At 41.2% G+C, this 10,100-nt stretch overlaps 1 long non-coding RNA gene across 1 annotated transcript; it reads left to right on the top strand.

Annotated features, from left to right (window-relative positions):
- The first annotated feature begins 647 nt into the window (after positions 1 to 647).
- LOC122012792 lies at positions 648 to 9,827 on the top strand. Its single transcript, XR_006120327.1, has 4 exons — positions 648 to 784; positions 870 to 1,005; positions 9,487 to 9,578; positions 9,708 to 9,827. It is a non-coding gene; the product is annotated as an uncharacterized LOC122012792 (long non-coding RNA).
- The last annotated feature ends 273 nt before the right edge of the window (positions 9,828 to 10,100 follow it).

Raw genomic sequence — 10,100 nt, 5'->3', positions numbered from 1 at the left:
TCACACCCTCCGCACTTTTCCCTACGGCGCCGAAAAACTTCTCACGCTGCACGCTGTAAGATATCGGAAAATTTAAATAATAAGGTTATTTGGGAAATAACCTTATAAATTTTTTTCAGAATTTTTAGAAATTTTTTGAAAATTTTTCCGAGCTCGTACGACGGGTTTTAAGGGGACAAATTGACGGCGCGGATAAAGCCTGTTTGGGATACCATTTAAGTGAGGAAATGTTTTATTTATATAATCCTTTTTCCTTTTTTTCTTTCCCAAACGCTGAACCTTTCTTCCCCAACCCCTTGCGACCCGACTTCCATCTCTTCTCTGTTCTCTCTCGCGGATGATTGACGCCGATGGAGTAAGGCTTCAGCTCCGACGATCTTTTCTCTGCCGGCATCGACCCTTAAGCTCAGATCCAGCCGAAGCCCTTCTCCTTCTCAGTCCGATCTCTCTCTTCTCTCACGCGGAAGATCCGACGCACCCGACGCCGACAGAGGGCAACTGCTTCCGACGATCTGGGCCTCTTCGCGTCGCCTGAGGACCGTCGCCGGATTCTTGAAGGTGCTGACGCTGTCCAAGCTCTTCCGATGGAGCGATCCCTTCCTCGGTTGGTTCTTACGCGTGAGCGACGATGGCTAGGTGGCTAGGGCACGGTGGAGGGCTTGGTTTTGGTTGTTTCCGACCGATTGACCCTTCGTTTCCTCCTTCTTGAGCTATTCACATAACGATCCGTGGCTCCTCAAAGTGGATCGGATTGGGCGATACCTTCTGGAGACAACCGATTGAGGTAAGCTTAGGTCTTCTTCTCTGTTACCGATCCTCTTCTTCTTTTCGGTTGAATTAGGTTACATATTTGGAGATGTTGGTATCAGGGAGGTGTTCTTGAGCTGCCGGGAAGAGGCTAGAAGGATGGTTAATTGATCAGTGATCTCCCTGCTTGACCTCCTGTTGTGATCCGATTGATTCCAATGAGGTTGAGTGCTGTGGATCAACAAGCACGACTGTGAGGTGAGGTTTTGTGTACTGTAGGTGTTCTTGGTTTTGCTCTACTTGTTCCAGCATCAACAGTAGCTGTGATTTGAGGTAAGGTGTAGGAATTAGGGTTAATTGGATTACTAGATCAGTTAGTATAATTGGTATATCATTAGTTGATACATGTTGTAATTAGTTGTTGATTGTGTGTAGATTTATTTAGTTTAGAATTAATCTAATAGATAAGAGTTCATCTCCTCTTAGGTTTGTGTATATCCTAATTTTCCCAAGTTTCTACCTCTTTTTCTAACAATTAGGATAAGAGTTCTAGGTTTTCCATACTTTATTTTCTTCTTTTTTTTTTAATATCTTTTTTGTTTTGTTCTATGATAGAGTTCTAGGTTTAGTATGTATATTATCTTGATGACATATTAAATGTTTTCTTTCAACTTAGGTTCCTGCAATCTCTATGATTCATTTGCAATCTAGTTTATTGAACTATCTCTCTTATAACAATAGCAAATCTGTTTGGCACAGGCCAAAGAATGATCATATTTATATACTGTTATCCATAAAAAAAATTAACTTTGTGGCAATTACATGATGGAAGGACATAATACCAAGGAAAAACTTTGTCAGTTACCTCTACCAATTAAAATATAATGATAGGTTTTTTCAAGTTTTGTAATTACAAGTTTTGTAAAACTTGTGTGAATAATACATGATATTTATTTGTTTAAAATATAATGATGTAGGAATCAATTTTTTATATGTGATTTTCTTTCTTGGTAATCAAAAAGTTAACTTGCATGTTTGATTGTTTTGGAGATTTTTTGTCTTAATGAGTGATTCACCTTTGTTTAGAACCCTCCCAAGCTGGCTACTCCTCTATTTGATACTAAAATGGCAGAGGACCCTAAGATGACATACATAGACCTAGATAATCTTCAAATTGTGTTTTGAATGAAGAGGTATTTACTTATATTCGCAAGCATGTTATATATAAGTCTGCCACTAGATTCATGTCTTTAATGTACTGTTGAATTGATAGCACTAATTCTTTTCCGCACAGTAGTGTTTGGTCTTGCATTGTGATGGCGTCTAAGTGTTGGCTTGGTCTCTGTTAGCTTGCTATATATCTAGAAAGCTCCATGATTTGTGCTAAGGTAGTTCTTCTCAACGAGCATATCTGAGATGGAACTTCCATGCTACTTGCTTTTCCGAGTTTGATTTGCTGCTACAAGATCGGAAAGATATTATGTAATTGTTGTTCCTTCTGGTTGAACAGTTTCACTTTTCCGTCTTAGTTTCTTGTATGTGTTGGTACAATATCCCTCAGGTCAAGGTTGACCTGGGTAACCAAGCTGAGTCTTGGTTTGAGTTTAGATGTTTGACAATAAGATATTGATTGAAGAAGAGTCAAGTAGGTCAAGGTTGACTGGATACTTGACTGGGAAGTCCTAACTGGGATGTTAGGCAAAATGAAAGACCTAGTGAGTGAAGCTAGGCGGTATGAAAGTCCTGGTGAGTGAAGCCAGGCAGAAGAAAAGTCCTGGTGAGTGAAGCCAGGCAGAAGGAAGTCCTAGTGAGTGAAGCTAGGCAGATGGAAATCCCTAGTGAGTGAAGCTAGGTGAAAGTCCTGGTGAGTGAAGCCAGGCAAGGGAAAATCCAGATGGATCAAGGATGATCGGACATCTGGTGCTGGGAAGTCCAAGTAGGTCAAAGGATTGACTGGATACTTGGCATGAAAGAAAAGTCCAAGTAGGTCAAAGGGATTGACCGGATACTTGGCACAGAGAAAAGTCCAAGTGGGTCAAAGGGATTGACCGGACACTTGGTAAGGGAGTCCTAGCAGGTCAAGGGAGTGACTAGATGCTAGGCATGACATACCAACAGGTCAAGGTTGACCGGATGTTGGTTTGGGAGGTTTGGGACTTGGTTTTGGACAAAAATCAAGTTCTGGATCGATCAGTGGATCGATCCAGACCTGTCCCAGCGAACAGAGAGCCTCTGGATCGATCCGTGGATCGATCCAGAGGTCCCAATCGATCAGTGGATCGATTGGGACGCGGCTGCTTCGCGCGATAAGCGCTGGATCGATCCGTGGATCGATCCAGGCGCGTTTCCAGAGCACAGAGGCGCTCTGGATCGATCCGTGGATCGATCCAAAGCCTCCCCGATCGATTGGGAATATTCGAATCGATCGGGATCCGACCGTTGGCGTCGTTTATAGCTGCAGGCGTGTGATGGCTGCGGCATCTCTTCTCCGATTCACTCCAGATTTCTCGCCAGCTCCTCCACAGCACTCACAAAGCTCAGATCGCCAGTTCTTGAAGGATCTTGGAAGTTTTCCAAGTCAAGAGGCGGATCAAAGCCAAGAAGAGAAGCTAGGGTTAGGGTTTATACTCATTGTAAGCTTGTAAGCTTGTATTTCTTGTATCCTTTCCCTCTCTTCTTGTATTGAGTCTTGTAGGGCTTCTCCGCCCTTGGTAGTTACCATAAAGGAGAGTTTTATTTAGTGGAGGGTGTGTGTGTTGGTGTGGATCCTTGGATTAGTCACCTCGTGTGAGGTGGATACCAAGTAAAACCAACCGTGTTAGCGTTGTGTGTTTGTTTCTGTATTTTCCGCTGCATATTCTTGAAGAAACAATCAACGCCGAGCAACGCCAAGCAACGAGCGAACGCGACGAGCTATTCACCCCCCCCTCTAGCTACTTTTGGTCCCAACAAGTGGTATCAGAGCAAGGCCGCTCTTCACCGGAATCATCTCCGGAAGGGTCAAGCATAACAAGAAAAGCTAGAGGGTGAAGAAGTTGGAGCAAATTCTTCAAGTTCAAGATTTTATCAAGCTCAACTTCAAGATGCAATTCCAAGATGGACTTGGATTTGACACAAGGGTGGCTCCACCATATTCATCTACAAGCTTCGATTCTTGGAAATCAAGAATCGAAAATTTTCTTATGATGGAGATAGAGCAATGGTTTGCTCTCATGGAAGGTTTTGAAGCTCCAACGAACTCCAAGGGAAAGCTTTTAAAGAGGAGCAAGTGGAGCAAAGACCAAATCCAAAGATGTGAGGCCAATGACAAAGTGACCAAGCTTTTGGTCAATTTATTGCCAAGCAACATCTTGGAACAAATTGGAGAGTTTGAAGATGCCAAGGAGCTTTGGAGCAAATTGGCAAGAATTCATGAGATCCCCTCCACTGTATCAAATCAAGGAGAATCCAAAGAGGGCGACTCATTGGATCAAGACCAAGAGGAGGACTCCGAGGTTGAGAGATGCTCAACCTCCGAAGAAGAGGAAATCCAAGAAGCTTCATCCTCAAGGGAATGCAACGAAGGGAACAAGGAGGGAGCATACTCCTTGTTTCATATTCAAGATGATGAAGCCTCCACCTCTAGGATTGAGAGGGAGCAATCCTTGGTGACACCGGATCAAGAAGAAGGAGAAGCTTCTACATCCGGGTCAAGAGATGAAGAGGATGAAGAAGCTTCCACCTCCACAAGTCAAGAAAAATCAAATGGAGGAGCATCACTATCGGATCAAGAGGAAGCCCCTACATCCACATCACATGGAGGAGAAAGCACCACCCCTACACAAGAAGGTATAAATGTTTCAATTAAAAATAAAAATCATATAATATGTTTTGAGTGTAGGGAAAGTGGGCACTACAAGAGCAAGTGTCCCAACTTGGCCAAGAAAAAGGGTCAAGTGACACAAAAGGGCAAGGAGAAGCCCAAGGAGACCACCCCCGGGACAAAGAAGAGCAAGGAGCACATTGTGTGCTTCTTGTGTCAACAAAAAGGGCATTACCGAAGTCAATGCCCCAAGGGGAAGAAGATGGTCAAGGCTCAAGGAGGCACTAGTCAAGGGGGAGCCTCCAAGGTAAAGAAGAAGGTAACATTTATTGAGCCTACCCCTTTACGTTATGGTAAAAAGGAAAATAGATCAAATTTTTATCATTTTAATGCAATTTACCATAAGAATAGAAAGCATGAGGGCATTAAGGAAAAACATGTGGCTTTACATGCCAAGACTACCCAACCTAAGGTCAGGAAGGTAGATAGACATTTGGGCAAGAACACTAAGGATAATAGATACAAGCCCAAGAATAAAAATGCTCATGGATCAAATGAAAAACCAAAAACTAAGGACTTAGTGATAGAAAATCAAGTCTTGAGATCAAGGCTTGATAAAATGGAAAAGACCCTAAAAAGGATGGAAAATATCCTATTAGGGCAAAATGAGCATAACCTAGGTTTAGGGGTACAAAAGCCATCCAATGGCCATAGAGGTTTGGGATACAAACCAAAGGCTAAGAAGGATGTGCCCTCTTATCATAGAGTTCCATATAGTTATGGAACAAACCCTAGGTCTAGTGGTCAAGCCAAAAATACTAGGGAAGTCATCCCTAAGAGTATTTTTGCAATAAATGTGACTAAGACTTCTAAGAAGTCTAAGAAAGTCACAAACAAGGTCACAAGGGAGGTTATCCCTAGAGTTGACCTAGAAAACGTGACCAAGGCTTCTAAGAAGCCCAACAAGGTCACTAGGAAGGTATCTAGGGAAGTTATCCCTAGTGAGTACCTAGAGCATCCAAGGAGCACCAATAGGTGTTGGGTTCCTAGGAGCATCTTCTCTACCCCATAGATGGGTTAGAGAGTGTCAACTCCGATTAGAAGGGTAGTTAACCCAACTTTGAGGAAATTGACACTCAAGGAGCATTTTCAAGGTTTTAGTTAACCTTTGAAAATGAAATGGACCTATTGATTACTCCTTGAAAGAGTAAAATGTGCCTAATGGTGGAAGAATTGATTTTAATCTTAAATGGCACATATTGGGAAATTCATAAGAACTATCAAGTTGGGATTTTGGTATGTTCTTAGGCAATTTAAGGCAATCCGGGCCTTAAATTTAAAAGTGCTACTCTTGAAGAAAATATGGAATATGCCAACATTTGAGGACATGTTTATTTTCAATTGGCATACATTTAAATCAAGGAAATTAGAAATGCCAAATTTAGGCTTTGACATTCTCTTGTAGCACTTTAGGGCAATCTAGGTTTAAGTTGTAAGTTTAGCTAAGACTTTAAGGATACTTAGATAGTTAATCTAGGTATATTTTATTTATGCTAAATCTTGCCATGATTGTTTGCCCATAATATGCCATGACATCATGTCTAGTTTTGCATTCATGTTTTATTATGAAAAATCCGAAAATACCATGTCATGACATTCATACATCATGTAGTAATAGGATATTTTCTTTTGAAAATTATTTTCTTTTGATGTATGCCATAACATAATCATGCATTAAGTTTAATTCCTTGTAATTAAGGACAAATGGCATTTAACGACACTTATTGACAAGTGACATCCTAGGTGAATGTCTAACATTTCTAAAATGCCTAGATAAATATGCATGATCCCTAGAATAGGGCAAAACCAAATTTTACATCTCACAAAGACCTCTAAGATGACTTGTATGTGTTTTGTCCACAATAGATACAAGTGAGATGTTAGGATGATGAACAAAGCTTAAGATGTTGACTTAGTGCATTCCTTTGAGTTTTAAATTCATCAAAACACATAGTTATGTGTTTTCCCATCATTGGGAAAGCTAATGTACAAGTCATGTGCATTAAGCCCAAGGAATGTGATGGGATATTGGTTTTGAAAATGTTTTAAAATGTTTTTGGAAAACCTTGGTGAAGGCTATCTTTTGATAGTAATCACCATTGAATAGTTAGATACAAACTTGAAGAAAAACACTAAAGTTTTTGCAAGTTTTCAAGTTTGTGTCAATCTTTGAAAATATGATGTATTTTCATAGAAAGCTATTTTTCCATGATTAAGTATGCCCTAAATAATGTCTACACGAAATTTCATAATTTTTGGATTTTTGTAGAATTTTCTAGGGGTTTCTGAAGTTGACTGAAATGGAATTTCAGCAACTATCGAGTCTGATCGATCCATGGATCGATTGAGTTCTGAATCGATCCATGGATCGATTCAAACGGCAATTCCCGCAGAAGCTCGCTGGATCGATCAGCCGATCGATCCGGAGTCTGAATCGATCGATGGATCGATTCGTAAAGGTTCAATCGATTGGAACCCAACTTCAATCGATCCAAGTTGCTGGTTTTGGCTGGGAAGGCCTGATTTCAGCATCTTTGAACCTCTTTGAGTCTAGGTAACCATTCCAAACCCCTTAAATACATTTGTATACATACAAAGGGTGTTTTCATGTTGAAAACAAGGATGGATTGGTTAACGAAGACTAAGTAGAAGTTTAGGTTGAGGTTGTTTCAAATTTTGAATATTTGAACCTCAAAACTTCTAAATTTGGGTTTCCTAATGTTTTAGGGATTCTAAGTCATTGTTGGTGCAATGACAGGAGTTACCACCATGTCTTTAGGGGGAGGGACTCTTTAAAGACATGAAAATTATTTTTCATGAACCTTGGAAGGTGGTTAACCTTCTGTTGTGAACTTGCTCAAGGTTGAGCATTTAAACTTGAAATGGGGAGAAATGGGGAGTGGATATCCTCATTATTTCAAGTGGACACTCAAGTGGTAGATAATGCTCAAGGTTGGGTAGTTGTCTACATTGAGGGAGAAGTTAAGGATAAATAAAGGATATGGGACCTTCATTATCGTGTTGATCACAACGAGTGATGTTGTGAACAACGATGAGCAACTCTTCAGGGGGAGAGTCTTCAACAAATGAATTTGTTGAAGTGTGCCCAGAATTGGAGCATAGGTTGATGTGTGTCCAACGATGGGTTGATGTGTGCCAATAGGGGGAGAATGTATGGTTAAGTTTAGGCTTTCATTACCTATGGGAAGGTCATAGGGGGAGAATGAAAGGACTCATGAAAGGGAGTAAGTTAGGCTTTCATTACCTAGAGGGAGTTTGCCCTCTTAGGGGGAGAATGAAGAGCTTAATTTATGCTTTCATTACCTAGTGGCATGAAGAAGGAGGCTATGGGATTAGCCTAACTTACATATGGGATTGTAAGTGTTATAGTGGTATTGTCAAACATTAAAAAGGGGGAGATTGTTGGTGCAATATCCCTCATGTCAAGGTTGACCTGGGTAACCAAGCTGAGTCTTGGTTTGAGTTTAGATGTTTGACAATAAGATATTGATTGAAGAAGAGTCAAGTAGGTCAAGGTTGACTGGATACTTGACTGGGAAGTCCTAACTGGGATGTTAGGCAAAATGAAAGACCTAGTGAGTGAAGCTAGGCGGTATGAAAGTCCTGGTGAGTGAAGCCAGGCAGAAGAAAAGTCCTGGTGAGTGAAGCCAGGCAGAAGGAAGTCCTAGTGAGTGAAGCTAGGCAGATAGAAATCCCTAGTGAGTGAAGCTAGGTGAAAGTCCTTGTGAGTGAAGCCAGGCAAGGGAAAATCCAGATGGATCAAGGATGATCGGACATCTGGTGCTGGGAAGTCCAAGTAGGTCAAAGGATTGACTGGATACTTGGCATGAAAGAAAAGTCCAAGTAGGTCAAAGGGATTGACCGGATACTTGGCACAGAGAAAAGTCCAAGTGGGTCAAAGGGATTGACCGGACACTTGGTAAGGGAGTCCTAGCAGGTCAAGGGAGTGACTAGATGCTAGGCATGACATACCAACAGGTCAAGGTTGACCGGATGTTGGTTTGGGAGGTTTGGGACTTGGTTTTGGACAAAAATCAAGTGCTGGATCGATCAGTGGATCGATCCAGACCTGTCCCAGCGAACAGAGAGCCTCTGGATCGATCCGTGGATCGATCCAGAGGTCCCAATCAATCGGTGGATCGATTGGGACGCGGCTGCTTCGCGCGATAAGCGCTGGATCGATCCGTGGATCGATCCAGGCGCTTTCCAGAAGCGCTCTGGATCGATCCGTGGATCGATCCAAAGCCTCCCCGATCGATTAGGAATATTCGAATCGATCGGGATCCGACCGTTGGCGTCGTTTATAGCTGCAGGCTTGTGATGGCTGCGACATCTCTTCTCCGATTCACTCCAGATTTCTCGCCAGCTCCTCCACAGCACTCATAAAGCTCAGATCGCCAGTTCTTGAAGGATCTTGGAAGTTTTCCAAGTCAAGAGGCGGATCAAAGCCAAGAAGAGAAGCTAGGGTTAGGGTTTATACTCATTGTAAGCTTGTAAGCTTGTATTTCTTGTATCCTTTCCCTCTCTTCTTGTATTGAGTCTTGTAGGGCTTCTCCGCCCTTGGTAGTTACCATAAAGGAGAGTTTTATTTAGTGGAGGGTGTGTGTGTTGGTGTGGATCCTTGGATTAGTCACCTCGTGTGAGGTGGATACCAAGTAAAACAAACCGTGTTAGCGTTGTGTGTTTGTTTCTGTATTTTCCGCTGCATATTCTTGAAGAAACAATCAACGCCGAGCAACGTCAAGCAACGAGCGAACGCGACGAGCTATTCACCCCCCCCCCCTCTAGCTACTTTTGGTCCTAACAGTATGTTCTTTGTTAAATAATTATGTGGATTTAATTCTTATCGGTAACAGCTGAAGCGTATCCAATTTGGATTTTCCAGCTCAAAATATCAGTAGATTTGTTGTGGTAGTGCCTTAACAGGATTTTAGACTTCTCCATTCAGGTAGGTTATGCTCGTTTGACTCACATTATGGTAATTATTTTTAATTTTTTATAATTTAAGTAATAAGTAATGATATATGTATCTTTTGAATTGTGTTGTAATGATTTTGTATATATTTCTATATTTAAGGAAAAGACAAGTCTGGTAGATACAAAAATTACAAGATTGCAAGTTTGGATTGAAGGTCACAAGAAAAAAAATGGGGAGCCTAGTACTCAAGCTGTTGGAGAGAAAATAGTAAGCATGTCCACTCATTTTAGATTCCTTTAGTATTTTATTTCACTGATCTTGTTTTTCATAAGAATCTATACTTAAGATCTCTATTTATACAGCCTAAATTATTTTTTCTGTACCTCCTTGTACATGTGTTCAAGCTGTTTTTTACTTGTGAGTTGGTACATGTGTTCAATTTCAGGTGGACCTAATTTGACCAAATGATGAAATGTAGTTTCTCGATGATGCAATAGGAAGAACGGTCGCATGGTTATCTAAATTTATAGTATTGTGTGATTGATACATATT

The sequence above is a fragment of the Zingiber officinale genome, chromosome 1A (genome assembly GCF_018446385.1).
Source record: "Zingiber officinale cultivar Zhangliang chromosome 1A, Zo_v1.1, whole genome shotgun sequence".
Classification (NCBI taxonomy): Eukaryota; Viridiplantae; Streptophyta; class Magnoliopsida; order Zingiberales; family Zingiberaceae; genus Zingiber; species Zingiber officinale.
The sequence above is the reverse complement of the archived record's forward strand: the minus strand, read 5'-3'. Positions and strand labels throughout refer to the sequence as shown.